This window comes from Podarcis tiliguerta (assembly GCF_965153285.1).
Source record: "Podarcis tiliguerta genome assembly, chromosome: 3".
Taxonomy (NCBI): domain Eukaryota; kingdom Metazoa; phylum Chordata; class Lepidosauria; order Squamata; family Lacertidae; genus Podarcis; species Podarcis tiliguerta.
Window position 1 is genome coordinate 28254226 of NC_139536.1, and position 13704 is coordinate 28267929.

General features: G+C 44.3%; 1 protein-coding gene across 1 annotated transcript in view; it reads left to right on the forward strand.

Annotated features, from left to right (window-relative positions):
- Positions 1-13704, forward strand: part of TGFB2 (transforming growth factor beta 2) — an 81507-nt gene that overhangs the window by 19211 nt on the left and 48592 nt on the right. The gene's annotated exons all lie outside the window — the stretch shown is intronic.

The following is a 13704-nucleotide window of genomic DNA, read 5'->3' on the forward strand; positions in this document are numbered from 1 at the left end:
GCTGGCCCTTTATTGTCATGCAGAACCAAAAGGATGTGTGTGAGAGCTCTAACTGTGGTGCAGTGTGTTCCTGTCCCCATCCCTGTGTGCACTGCCACAACCCCTCCTTCCCCTGGCCTTTTGCTCACTGAAGATGAAGTTGAGCAGGGAGAGACTAAGTTGAACATTGATAGAATCTCTTTTTTTATATAAATATTTTATTAGGTTTTTTACACAAAAAATAAGACAAAAAAAAACGAGTTACAAAAACATAGAACAACAATAAAAAACATCAAAAAGAAAAAGCAATAATAAAAACAATTTCATCTTCATAATATTTCTTTCATTTACTTATTTCTCCGACTTCCCCACACCTCCCTTCACTGTATTCCAAATCATATATTTAATCAGCAAATCCCTACCTTCTATCTTAATCTTTGTCTTAATTTTGATATCTTGATATAGCTTAATCTCCTTAGTGTCTTAAAGTATTAAATCTTTTAATTTTACAACTTTTTTACTAATAACCTTTTACATTCAATCTGATGTCATTCTAACATTCATTAATCTTATAATATTTCTGTAAATAGTCTTTAAATTTCTTCCAGTCTTCTTCCACCGTCTCTTCTCCCTGGTCTCTGATTCTGCCGGTCATTTCTGCCAATTCCATATAGTCCATCACCTTCATCTGCCATTCTTCCAGAGAGGGTATTTCTTGTGTCTTCCAAAGCTGTGCGATGAGTACTCTTGCCGCTGTTGTGGCATACTTAAAAAAATTTCTATCCTTCTTTCGCACCTGTTGGCCGACCATGCCCAGGAGAAAGGCCTCTGGTTTCTTCGGGAAGGTGTATTTAAACACCCTTTTCAATTCATTATAGATCATTTCCCAGAAGGTCTTAATCCTTGGGCACGTCCACCAAAGGTGGAAAAATGTGCCTTCAGTCTCTTTACATGAACATTGATAGAATCTCTCCCACAATTTGGAATCCTAATTGCACAGGGTTCCTGGTCACAGGGAGGAGAAAAGGAGGGGAAAAGGAGTGGCTGGGCACTCACACCCCTACACAATTTGAACCCTCACGCAACTCCTTTGAATACTTGTAGCACCATCTCCATCTGCTATTCTCAGAATAGTTCCAAACAGCCATTTACAATATGGCACTTCTGATTGCACGAAGTTCTGGTTGGTTGTAGATCTGATTCTGAGATAAGCGTCACCATGTCCTCTCCTCTCCCTGGATTTTTGAGCATAAGAACATAAGACCATTCTACTGGCTCAGGCCAATGCCTCATCTAGTCCAGCATCCTGTTCTCATAGTGGCCAACCAGATGCTTGTAGGATGCCTGCTTGCTGCCCACCTGCGACTCCCAGCAACTGCCATTCAGAAGCATGATGCGTTTGCAGTGGCATAGCTGTCAACTTACAGATTTGAAAATAAGGGACCAGCAGCCTTGAAAATAAGGGACCAGCAGCCAAAATAAGGGGCCTGCAGCCTCACCTGTTCCAGGCACTCCAGTCTTCCTGTCCTCCTGCAGTCTGGTCAAACTCATGCTGGTAGCTTCGAGAACACTGTCCAACCAACTTTGTAACCAGAGGTTCAACTGAATAGAATCTGAATCACATGCACCACAATGCAGCCTCAACTTAAGATGGCTCCCCGGTGTCCAGCATTCAAAAACCCCCTCAGCTTGCATTAACTAGCCACACACAAGGCATGCAAGCTCCACCCCCAGTCCTTCTTAGACTTCTTATTGGGTGAGCAACACAGCCAAGCAACACAGTTGGAGCCTCCCTCCTCCCCAGCTGGCAGGGAGGGGAGGGAGAGGAGCTGCTTCCTTTGAAATTTAAGGGACATCATTTAAGGGACATTTAAGGGACATCCATCAATAAGGGACAGCAGCGGGACATGGCGCTTGACTAAGGGACTGTCCCTTCAAATAAGGAACACTTGACAGCTATTTGCAGTGGTGTGGCCAATTGCCCTCCTGGCAGTAGCTCGGTGGGAAAGCTTGTGCTTTGCATGCAGAAGAACCTAGATTCCATCTCTAGCATCTCCATGCAGGTCTGGGAGAGATCCTTTTTTGAAACCCTGGGAAGCTGCCGCCAGTTAGCTTAGACAATATAGAGCTCTGTTGCACTGAGCAATGGTCTGAACTTGTGTAAGGTGGCTTCATGTGAGTCCTTCATCGTGTCACTTGAGCTGGGATGGGGAATCTCAGTCTGAAGGCCACATGACTTTCAGGACCTACAAGCCTAGTGGTGGGCGGGGCAATGCATGCAGTGTTTACCTTTGTACAACAGGTGACATTCTAGCCAAGCGAAATCCAGAAGTTTCTACCCGCCATCCTAAAAAAAATCTCTGCATCCAGGCAGGGGAGAGGCCGTATCACAGTTCAACGACACAATTTGGCCAGGCGAAAGGGAGTAAAATGAGTGCCATCTGGGCTTGGTTGTGCTCCTGTTGAAGAAATGTTGAAGAAAAGTCACCCTTTCCAGAAAGAGCCCCTCTTGCAAGGTATTTTGGAACACCTTTTTGAAATGTGGTTCTTTGCCTTTGATGAATTACCATCAGAGCTGTAGTTCTACACGAGCTGTTAAAAAAATAAAGGAAAAATAAACAGAGTGGCAGGTTACTGGTAGCAGCATTTGATAGCAGTTGTCATCTGGTAGCAACATGTGGCAGCAAGATGGGAATAGCGTGTGGTTTCGGAATTCAGGGAAATAAGCACAAGTTTATGCACGGTACCTTTCTGGTATTCTACACGCACACTCCTTCCCATAATAAATGATAATCTGACCGTGAAGACCTTCCAAATAAACATGTTTTAATGTCTTTCCATCATTCCTTCTCCCAAAGCTGTTACTCATCTAAGAGTCGAAGTGGGCTGTATATCTGAAAGGCTCTCCAGGAACAAATGCAAACTCACACCTTTTTAACGTGCATAAGCACTAAATCTTCCAAGAGCTACAAATAGGCAACTATGATTAGAAAGAAAAGCAAGGATAACATCCGTCAGCCACTTTTGACTGAGAGAAATGGAGTCAGCTGGCAGCAGAAGCACGAGCCTCGCCAGGCATCTTAGAAGCAATATGATTTCAGAACGAGGTTTGTGTGCCAAGGAGAAATGTGTTGTTTGGCTTTATGTGGAGTAAACAGATGATAATCGTGATGATAGTTGCATGACGTGGTCTATAATATCAAGGAAGTTGCTTGAGAAGTAAACCGATGCAGTGGAAATTGTAGTCCACTTTGGGCCATTTGGTTGGGTTTGGGGGTCTTCCATCCAGGTCACAACCTTGCATATTGAATCCTACCAAGGGATCATCCATTCCAGCCAAGTCCATAGCATCAGGTTTGTTATGGGTACAAACAAACCAAGCAGCTTGGTTGCCACTGGTACCTTTTATGAATGACCTACCAGAGCTGCCTCAAAGCAGGACTTCTGGGCATATTGTGAATCAATCCCAGTGACATACAGGGATTTAACAGTGTCAGGGATCAGCCCTCTAAGGTATATTGTGATAAAGGAACTCTGTGTGAGAGAGTACTTCTCTGTTACCATTGATTTAATGACTTCCAGTGATCGCCAATGAGGGATGGGTGAGGGAGCATTTCTAAGTCAGGAACTGGTCCTTCTTGGTAGGCATTTACCCCTACACAGCTCATTTGGTAGAGCGTGAGACTCTTAATATCAGGGTTGTGGGTTTGAGCCCCACACTGGGCAAAAGATTTTTGCACTGCAGGGAGTTGGACTAGAAGACCCTGGGGTCCCTTCCAACTCTATGATTCCATTGGAATTTCCATCTGAAAAAAGTCATGCTGGTGTATATCATCATCGTCATCAAACCTTTATTGGCATCACATACAAACATTCAGAATAAATAGGCCAGTGTGATCTCATCGCCATTTCAACAGTACAGTGCAGTCATTTGCCAAAGGGAAGAAGAGGCGAGCAATCTATTTCATCGCTGTGGGTCTCCAGCAAGGGCAGGATCCTGTAGCGTACTTTGGTGACAAAAAATCAAATAGAGGAACTTAGCTACTGTCTTGGTGAGCTCCTGGTCTCTCCCCTGTAATAAGAAGCGTATAACCTCTGTCTCTGGTTTCCATGTTGGAATACATAGATGGTCTAAAAATTGTTGGCTTTCATGGTTACTCTTTTGGCAGAGCGCAGGATAAGTCTAAATATGATGTCCCATGTATCTGGATTGATGTGGGGATGCTTAGTATAAATGGGAAAGGCCCCTATAGTTTCCTGTTCTAGTGGAAGACTGACTAGCACACTGTTGTTTAACTAATCTACTTAATGACTGCAGAGAACAGCCTTTGCTCAAAACACTTTCAAAGCAGCCATTTCTATAGCTGCTAATTAACTGACATCATTCCTGTTTTGGAATTGAAGAAAATATTTTGTGCATGTGCGTACATCAGCCAAGCATACAACCTGGGAGTCTCCAAAACAGCAGCAAATACATTGTAACTCTGAAATGATCTGGGATTCGCATTGATACAAGGCACCGCCTGCCAACCGTGTCATTCTGCCATTTATACACAGGCCAAACAGGTCACTCGTTATACATGGACACAAACCAGTAACATGAAAAACACCGCTGGGGAGCGTTTTGATCTTCCAGGAGATTCTGTAGCTGCTGTGCGCCAGCAATAAAAAATAATAAAAAGTTTCAAAGGACGTGTTGACCTGAAGCCGCTGAATTGGAATTCATTCGCAATTTTGACACCGTGAAATTGGGTCTCAAATGCTGGATATGGCTAGCTCCATACAAACTCAATAATAATGCAATGGCTGGCTCAGTTTTCTCCCATTGAAAACAATGCCGGCTTTGACACTTAAGTAATTTGACACACTTCATTTGAACGTGCACTGGAACCATGGTTGGCTTTGCACTAACAGTTTTCCAGGGTAGTGCAGTGGGTGGGGTCAGTGAATACCTTGTTCCCCCTCTTGTGTGTGAACAGAAGGTTTTATTTATGCACAGTTTGTAAATGGATACAACACTGTATAGCCATGAGTGATATTGTAACTAACCAGTAACACTGGGTTGTAGCTATTGCTCATCCTACTCAGCGTAGACCCCTTGAAGTTGATGGACTTAAGTGAGTCACGGCCATTCATTTCAATGGCTCTACTATTGAGTAGAGGCTAGCATTGGATGGGCTACAACCATGTTTTGCTGGCAGATCCAAATCGTTAAATAGACTTGGGGAGGAATTCCTTGTCATCCTATTCTGATCCTTCCATCAGTGCAGGTGGAATGATTCTCCCTCTCCTTGTGCTGTTCTTGGGCTTCTCCTGATGGTGAGGGGCATGCAGGGAGCAGGGGGGAAACAAGCAGAAGTCCTTACAAAGGGCTTCTACTGATGGGACCCATTAGGTGACTCCTGCCCTTGTTTTTACTTGACTTTGCATGGCTTATAAATTTGTTCTCTGTATTGTCATGAAAGGTACTGGTAATGCCTGAAATTTCATTTGGAAAATTCACGGCGAAATTTACAAGCAAGTCCTCCCCCCCCCCTTTAAACAGGTAAATCCAGTGTCTACTTATAGTGTACATTGGTTTCTTTGGTGACTTTTGGAAAGAAATTAAAAGCACCAGGATTTTACTGCTGTTAAAATATTTGCAATTTTGTGTGTGTGTCTGATTTGGCTTGGGTTTATTCAGCGTTTAGTTAGCCATCACCTACGTTTGTTTTTCAGTTTCATAGAACTTTTCGAATTTGGTTCTTTGGTTGACATACTAAACTTCCCCTCAAGTTTGCTTGGAGTGCGGTCCTAGACCTATAGACATCGGTGGCAAACTTCGTGTTGGTTTTAATGGCGCAGAATAGTAAGCTTGGACGGTCCAACCTGCTTTTCTTGAAAATGACTGACTTTCATTTCCTTCTGTAGCCAGGGAATGGTTTGGAAATTCTGTTCTTTGGAGCCCTGGAGAACTCTCCCAAGCCAGCATTGCTGCAGCGTGCCAAAGAGCACAGGAGTTCTTCCTGGCAGAGAGAGCGCGGGGAGTGGAGGTTTGATGAACAGAATTTATCTGTGTAACAGAAACCTCTTGCATCATTCTATCGGTTTCTCCATCAGGATGCTACGCTTTCCCTGATGACTTTAACGTTTTCTGTTCACAAATTACTAGACAATCGAGGTCCCCTTTTGAAAAAGACAAAGGGAAAGCTACTTGGTTCTCCTTCGCCACCCCCCCCCCTTTTATAAATAGTAATTGAGTAAAAATGTTAAGTTAGCCTGTGCCAAAGGGGCAGGCATCCAGCTTAAGAGTGAATTTCTCCATCCTGAGTGTGATTTTGAGGACTCGTTAAGGGAAAATATGCTATGCCAAGTCGCTGTGAAGTACCATCAGTATCACCTTGCATGAACTGGCTCTTCTCAAATGGCTGTGCTCAAAATGTCTCGCTGATAATAGGGACAGTGGTATAGTTTGTGCCTCTCCCTCTTTTATTGCTTTACATTAACTCTTTAAAATGCCATGCTAATCAAAGTGGCTCAAAATAAACAGCAACCAAGTATAAGTACATTTCAAGGCAGGCAAAAGCCCCTGAATTCAGAATCACTTTTTCCTATCGTGCTGCCAGTTGTCATAACTGCACTGCAAGTAAGTTCAGTTTGTGTTTCGTGCTTGTGTTTCAAAGACCCTGGTGCTGAAATGGCTAAAATCGCAGCTTCTTTTTATTATGCGAATAAAAGAACGTGGGAGTAATTGCCCCTGAGGGGGGTCTTCTGGGGAAGCCACATTTCAGTGGGGGCAAGAGCAGGAGGGCATGCCCCTGGCTTGCTTTCATGGCCGTAGGGGAAAATTTGAACATGCAAATGTAGTCCCTGGTCTGGATATGAGCAGTTGCAGGTTTCAGGAAACCACACGGCAGTATTAATTGCTGAGGAGGTTTGGGGGCGAAATCTCTCCCAGGATCTTTTGAGGTCTGGCTAAATTTTCTACAGTGCTCTGGAAGATACTGTGTTCAGGGCGTTCTCGAAGAATTAAATGGCAGCTGTACGACCACCACTGTTTACTGCCAGGTGAGCTTATTGGGGATCATAGTGGGTGGCACAATGATAGCAGGAGAACTAGAGAGCACAGTGCCATACTTAACATAGCCCATCAGCCACGGTGGCACACCAGAAGCTCGATGAAGCGCTTGGCTTTGTCGCCTGCAGAAATGGCAAAGGTTTTGCCAAGCGCCTGGCGGGCTACATGGCATGGCTAGTGATTTGCTCTTTGGCTTTGCAAGTCATGCATGCCTCTAGTAGACTAAAGTAGATTTTGCATTTAGCATCTGCTTTCACACAAGTAGCTGCAGCAATGTCCATAATCTCCTCTGTGTGGGTTTTTCAAACACTGTGAATTGAGAGTGCTTCATCGGATGCTGGTGAGCTACTGATCCACTCACTGTCGGAGTCCTTTGAGATGTCCTCGTGTGCAAAGATTGCCAAGCTAAATGTGATAACCTAAGCCTGACACACACATGTTATTGCGTGCCCAGCCGCAGAGTCCCCCCTCCTGGCGCGCCTAACTGATAGTGGGGAAATGAATGGACACAACAACAGTCTGGGAATGGATCCATCGCAAACCCCAGGTTTATGCAGATGGCGACTCTATGGCCCAGTGGCCCTATGCAACTGGTTCTTTGGACAGAGGCTTCGCTCTAAACCCCTTTAACGGGGTAGGCTGTTATCGCCGTTGCAAAGAGTAGGGGGTGTGCGAGTCACTACTTCACCACACCCCGATTGGATGAAAGACTATAGGATTCCGCCCAAGGCCTAAACCGCCAAGTTGTGAATAGTGATATGGGGAAGGCGAAACCTGCAGCACACGGACAATTCAGACCAAATCAGACCAAAGCAAAGCCCTCCTAGCTGAAAAGAAAATGGTTAAAGCAGCAAGGAAGAAGAAGAAGAGTTTGGATTTGATATCCCGCTTTATCACTACCCGAAGGAGTCTCAAAGCGGTTAACATTCTCCTTTCCCTTCCTCCCCCACAACAAACACTCTGTGAGGTGAGTGGGGCTGAGAGACTTCTAAGAAGTGTGACTGGCCCAAGGTCACCCAGCAGCTGCATGTGGAGGAATGGGGAAATGAACCTGGTTCACCAGATTACGAGTCCACCGCTCTTAACCACTACACCACACTGGAATTAAAGTAGGGAGCGGAAGGGGGGGTGACGCTCCTGGCCGACTGTATAAAGAGCACAGTGTCTGCCAGGATATATAGTAGGCAGATGGAGTTGAGTGAAGCCTGCCTGACTCAGGTCCGTTCGCCAAGCAACACACCCCAAGGCTGCCATGGATTGGCCCAGTTTGAAATGGGAGTTGGCGAGAACCTGTGAGCCTCAGAGGGGGACGTGCACAGACTAAATGGTCCGGTGCATCTTGGCCGACAGAGGAGGCGCTGCGTCGGGCTGCAACCGCCACTCACCTGTAAGGGAAGTAAGCAGCCATTAGCAGTTAATTTAGCTTTCCTTCTAAACTCACTTCTATCAGGAAAGTCAGTTTCACTTCCAAGTAGGCTTAAGGCTGCAAACCTTATCTGGGAATAAGGCCCATTGATCTGATTTCGTTGAACTTCTGTGTAGACGTGTATAAGATTGCAGTGCAAAACTGCAGTCTGCATCCATGCTCTTAAATATATTTACATGGAAATATGCTCCACTGAAATTTATGGGACTATAATGGATGTCAGAGTAAACCTGGGGATTATAATTCAGCAGCCTAAGTCCTTTCACAGATAGGCACCTGAGGATGGAGGCCATTTCATTGAGGATTGGGGTACCAGTGTGTCCTTACCTCACCACAGACCATAATTATTCGTTCCCATTTTACAGATGAGGCTGAGGCATGGTATCTTGACCCACTGAGTCCACAGGTGAGCTGGGATTCAGCCAGTACCAAATAGCATACTTTCCAGATGTGGTTTCTAGAATTTTCTCCCTTTGCCTTGCTCTTTGAGGGAGGAAGAGGAGTGACGCTCATGCTAGCAGCACTTAGGCTGAATTGATTCCATTAGCTGTGATGCAGTGAACCGAATACTGATGCATGGGGCTCACAGCCTTACAAGCACATTGAGCTGTCTGTGTTCTCTTGCACAATGCTCTTGCTGCTTGAAGACCTGGAGCTGTTTCCCTGGATTGTGGTGAGGGATATCACCAGGACTAAGTCAGATTAAATCCACTTTGATTTAATAACTGGGATAGAACCATAGGAACCTTCCTTATACCAAGTCAACCATTGGTCCACCTAGCTTAGTATTCTCTGATCTGACAATGCTTTTCCAGAGTTTCGGACATGGGTCTTCCTCAGTTCCTGCTGGAGATCCCAGGGAAAACAAAGCACTGCACCCCACAGTTCAGAGCTGTGGGGGGAGAAGAGGATAGGCTTGCCTTTGCATCCATAGCAGGTGATCTGAACTCAAAACACCTTTTGGACTCAACATCTAATCCTGTACTGCTTTGAGTGTTTTGTCTTGTGACTACTATGCTTTTTTAAAATGCCATTTTCGTCTTTCTGCTTCATTTTTATACAGTGGACCCTCTGGATACGAACTTAATTCGTTACGGGGGTCCATCCGCACCCCGAAAATTACGTAAATAGAGGTGCGCTTCGCATGAACGCGGTGCCATTGAGTGCTTCTGCGCATGCGCGCATGGTGAAACCCAGAAGTATACACTTCCGGGTTTGCCATGGCCGTAACCCAAAAATTCCGTATCCAGAGGGATATGTAAGTAGAGGTACCACTGTACTTGTAAGCTGTCTCAAAGAACTTTGGATGAGGCAAGTTGAATAAATGAATGAAATGTGCAAATGTTGTGCCCCTGCTTAGCATTGTTATTTGTTATGTTGCCCCCTCAGTCTCTGTGTACAGGTACCACTGTACTCTTATGTAGCGCCCTGCATTGATTAGCTGTTCCTGTGGAGAATATCTAGATCAGTTCAGTTCTCCTCAGAAAAACAGCCTCCCAATGGCCTTGTTCTTGGCCATTTGAGCTGCAGCTTGGAAGACCTAGCCTTGCATTCTCTTTTCTCTTCATCCATACTATCTCTTTTGTGTCACCGAGACTCAACCACCCGTTAAACAACCAAGTATTTGATCAGCTACACCTACTAGTTTTTTGTTGCTTGAGTTGTGTTATTAACAAAGTTGAAGATGAATCTGCCTGAGAGACTGAATTCCATGTATGTTTAGCTAACAGGATAAAGTGGTTCACACCCCAATGTGTGTTGATACCAGAATCCTATGTGTGATGGAGAAACTTTTTAAAAATACGTTGCGTTACCCCAGCTGTGGGATGGACCATAGAGCTACGTTGAAGTAAATCCCTATCACCTTCAGTTAGCCCACAGAGCTCTTTTAGCTGGGCTCCAAGACATGTTTAAATTTAGAAACCTTATCAAAATGGAGGTGGTCAGGTTATCTCGGACGAATGTCTCATGACACTATGTACCTGGAAAATAAATTAAAAACAAAAGTACTCTTGAATATTAAAAGTTGTTGTATGATGTCTTTGTGTGGGTTCAGGGAGTACCTTTATAAATTTTCTGTGTAAGAGAGTTTTAACTCCACTATCTGTGGGGTGTCCTCTAAGCTGGGGATCACTGTACTACTGCCAAGTAGAAGAGAAAATTGGGAAAGAGAACATAAGGAAATCTATTTGCAGTTGTTTATCCAACGTTGGGTGTTTTTATTAGCACACTAGATCAGAAGCAGCAGTCAGTTACTTCAGAATGCTTTTAGTCAAACAGTGTGGGAAGAGAAACCCTACCTCTCCATTTCTTATGCGCTTGGCCTGTGATTTATTATTTTTTAAATGGAAATGTTCTGACATTCTGTCCCCATTAAGAACGAAGAAAACCTTTGGCACACCAGAACTTTCTTTAGGATGGAAATTCCATTTTTGAAGCAGATCTCAAGGGTGTGCGGGGCTATCCAAGGGATGAATCTACCCTGATAGAAGCATAAATGGTGCTGTTTTGATAGTTGCATACTGAATGAATTCAGCAGCTGTTTAAGTTTCCAGCTGCTGACCCAGTAGTCTCGCAGAATATCATGCCTGACCTTGAGCTAACCAAGATCCCTGGAGCCTTTGCCTGAAATATTAACTTTTCATCCACTTGAGGGAAAGGGGGGCTGGGCTAGGGGAGGCATTCACTTTCTGTGAACATATCCCTTCAGCCTTATTTGGGGCCTGCACTACTTTGCCTTCACCCGTTCACTTCAAGGGAAGGTTTTTGTTTTCTTTTTCTGTCTCCACTGCTGTGGTCGCCATCTTTCTTTACAAAGGACACATAGTTCTTCTTGTCAAATCAGCAGTGTTCTGTACGTAATTCTTTTAGCGTCGAGGAACATGCCGAAAGGAGGTATTTGGGTAGCTTTGACAAAATGTGCATTGAATTGATCGGTTTGAATGGGCAAAGTGCAACTCAAGGTGGCAATTGAGATTTATAGATAAATAATGAAAAGAGGCCATTTAGGGTTTGTTTTTGGTTGGGTTTTTTTTTTTTTTTTTTTTTTTTACCCAGTGGGCTCCAGTGGTTTTTAGTGGGTAGGCTTGGTCGAATGTGCGTATTCAGCAAATTGTCATGGAAGGATAGAATTTCTGTGGAAATATATATATATAAGTCAAGTTGCAGAAATAAGAAAGTAAAACTAGTTTATTTTCCTCTTTATTCAGTGTTTCCATTTGAAGATATTAGTAAACCATAGTTTGGTGTTAGATGCATGAACCTATTGTCACACTTCTGGAATGGCCATGAGGAAGAGATATGAAGCATCTGCTCCTTCCTTCAACTAAATATGGTTTGTCATCATGTCAAAATCTGGAAATGTGGCCAGTTTTAACTATGGTTTATCCTGACAAGCCAGTTTGGAACTGATTTATTACATTAGCTGTAATATAGCACAGTATACAGGCAGTGACCAGTTTAGGCGCATCCAATATGTGCCTGCCTGCGCACGTGCGCATCACACCAAATCCGGAAGTGACCAGAAAACGTCACAAAAAGGGGCAGTGCAGGGTGGAATGAGGGTTTGCAGGCATTTTCAATGGTGTTTCGAATATACACGATTTCATTTAAACGTGAGATGCCTTGGAACGTAACTGCACATAAATTGGGAGTTGCCTGTCGTATAGTATCAAAAAATAAAATATAAATCTGGATTTACAACCAGAAACAGTGCCCATGACTCCAAGAGCATTGGTTATTCTTCTACAGTTCCCCACGACATATTGTTGTGAACAGGGAATTTCAACTCTGACAAATATGAACTATCAGAGAAAAGTGTGGTCCAGAGAATAACGTTTGAGAACCACTGCCTTAAACTAATGACACACTATGGTAGTTGGAAATGGGATGGCAGCTGGCATCCTGCCCACCAGCCAGAGCTGGCTCACTGGATTGGTGGTCTACTTTTATCTAGTTTTGCTCAACTCTTCCTTGATAGGGTCCATGATCACTGAGGTTTTCCAAGGCCTCAAAACTCCTCCCTGCAAATAGTTTCTGAATCACCAGTATTTAATGTCTCCCTAGCAGAGAAATGGAGAAACTGCAGCCCTCTGCCAAACTACAACTCATATCATCCCTGACCATTGGCCAGGCTTGCAGGGACTGATTGCAGTTGGAGTTTGACAGCATAGGGATGTTTCCTTTCCCTACCCTAGCAGTCAGGTTCTTAGCCTAAGACATTTTACAGGTAACTCACCTGCTGCACTCTGGAGTGCTTCCTGAGCTTTCTCCTGCCCAGGTTTCCTTTACCTCTGCATCTGAATAACTTCTCAGCTTTGAAAGAAGACTGTGAGTTTGTACTGTTTTTGGGGAGCAGGAGTTTGACTTAATGTCAAGAATTCCTGAATAAAGCCCAGTGTCGACTGCCCTGCGCTCCACAGCACAAAACATTAGGAGCTTGCATCCGCATTCAGTTTGTCACCTTATCTTTTGCTTGTTTGAATTCCTCTTCTGTTTCCTTTAGCCCCCTTGAGTCAAACACTGGGGTCTCCCTTCTCTTCACTTTCCAGCTCAGTAGGGGCTTTGCTACGGACATCAGTGTGCAAGCCAGGACTTTGCTCTAGATTTCTTCAGGCACACTAGGTTTCTCTGACCCACTGAGTGCCAGTGGTGGAGATTAATTCTCTCCAGATGTAGCTGAATTAGACAGCATTTTTTTCCAGGTCCGGGACATAAAATACACAGGCCTCTATTTGATACCAGAAAAGGGACTTCTGAAACATACGTCGTTGTAAATATTCATGATGCATAAGATGAATTTCATGACAGCATCATGTGAATTTTCAGAGCACTGCAGTCAGGGGCTCCTTGCTCATATGTTGGGATAGCTCATCAGTTCTCCAACCTCTAGCACAATTCCATGCTTCCCAGCCTAGCTGACTGAACAATGCCCTTTATATTTCAGTGTATCCCTCCTCACTTCAGACAGTGTAAGCTTTTCTCCAGAGCTGTTTAGTAACCTGAACAGTAGAGGTGGGGTTTTATTTCTCCTGTCAAAGGCTGCACTCCCTTGGGGGACTCTGATTGGGGCTGCTTGCTGGGAGTATACTGGTTGCATTGCCCTTTCATACACCAGGGCTAGTTTCCGGGCAGCTCACAAAATAAAAACAGTTTAAAGACAACTATAAAAATATGCAGCGCAGTAGGCAGATTGCAGCGTTAAAACAGCTCCAAGCTAAAATACAGAGCAAGATGAAAGAGC